This window comes from Cynara cardunculus (assembly GCF_001531365.2).
Source record: "Cynara cardunculus var. scolymus isolate 2C chromosome LG 15, CcrdV1, whole genome shotgun sequence".
Taxonomy (NCBI): Eukaryota; Viridiplantae; Streptophyta; class Magnoliopsida; order Asterales; family Asteraceae; genus Cynara; species Cynara cardunculus.
In genome coordinates this window covers 4,301,510-4,303,429 of record NC_037542.1, presented here as the reverse complement: position 1 = coordinate 4,303,429, position 1,920 = coordinate 4,301,510, and positions in this window count along the sequence as shown.

The window sequence follows — 1,920 nt, the reverse complement described above, 5'->3', positions numbered from 1 at the left end:
AATAAAATGAAATATTAAAAACACGATGTATCTCACTGCATTGCACGAGTACGCTTCTAGTATATTTATAATCCATAGACCAAAAAATAGATATTTTTTAGATTGGATACTCTTTAAACATGTTTTTCAAAATAATATTCATTAAAATGATGATAAATTGAAAATAGGCTTTTTTTTAGTTACAACTTTTCTTTTATTGGGATACCAACAAACTTTTATTGGAATACCGTCAAACTTTTAATTAGAATACAATCAAACTTTTTTAATTGACCACATAGCTTCATGATGGTAAGTCCTATTTTCTATTTATATATATATATATATAGGAGCGTTTAAATAAAAACTTGCCTTGTGTAAACCGTGTAAACCAATCTCATCCGTCCATTTTCTTGATCAATGGCTAAGATTAGTTTACTTTATTTTAGGAAATTAAAAAATAAAAAATATTAAAAAATTATTTTATTTCAATGATAAGGGCAAATTGGTAAACAAAAGTTAACATCAATATAAYAKTAATTCCATAAACAAAAGTTAACATTAATATAACATCAATGAATCATTTTATAATGAAATCTTTTCACATTAACATTAATTCCATAAAGAACAAAATATAATATGCACCCGTTTCATCATATATTTATTTCATAAAAGAACACAATWCATTACGCAYCCGTTYCATTTTCATCCTACCAACTAAACAGATCAACTTCAATCACAAAGCAACATGGATCATCATGAACCTAGATGTACATTCAATCACAAAGCAACAAGGATAACCATGAAACTTCAATCWCAAARCACMTATTTCATTAACACGTATAATATGCATAGACGGAGTAAATAAACCATTTTACAATGAAACATTTTCACATTGAAACAGTTTCATGAYCATTGTTTTTTGAACTTTGTTTATGAAACTATTCATTACAATATTTTCATTAGGAAATAGAGAGATTATATTATTTCGATATTTCAACTGTTTTGAAACGTTTGATGAAACCGTTGCATCAATAATTCATTTTTCTTATTCCACTCATATGAACATGATTCATCATTATGAACCTTTTCATTATGAAACAATTTCATGAAATCTTTTCATTAAAGTGGATAATATGCCTAGAGTATTAATTTGGACAATATGCTTAGAGTATTAGATTATGAACATGCTTCATCATTATGAACCTTTTCATTATGAAACAGTTTCATGAAATTTGCCCCATATGAAACAGTTTCATGAACTTTAGGAATAAAGTTCGCCCCATATGAACGTCCCATATGAAACAGTTTCATTATGAATGCCCCATTCAAATCAAATTTTTAATATGTTACCATTCAAGAAATTTCCATTATTAAATTTCCTTATTTAATATTTATTAATAACTACCTTATTTATGATAAAAATATAGAAAATGACCAAAATACCCTTATTGATTAAATTTAATTAGAAAAAATGAAATTTTCCTATTGGTCGAATTTGGTTTACACGGTTTCTTAGAATTGCATGGTTTTCATTTGAACCTGCCCATATATATATATATATATATATATATATAATATTATATAAAAGATGTTTTAAATACAAATAATATGCATGTCATAGAATGGGTTCCGGTGACAATGAGAGTTAAGATAAGAAGCGTAAGAAATGATTTCTACCCTTGGATGCACATTAGGATCACATGTAACGAGATCTACCAGATCAATCTCCTTATCAAACATGATTCATGGGTGAGTTTGAGATTAAAGGTGATCAAGAGTTTACATCCATTCTTACGTTTTTTTACCTTAACTCTCATTTACACACAATCCTTTACCTACATGTTACACATCGTATTTATGTAACTAATTGCAGATAAACATCAAATACAAGATAAACATYTTATTTTAAATATAAAAAATCTAAAATATAATTAGGATAAT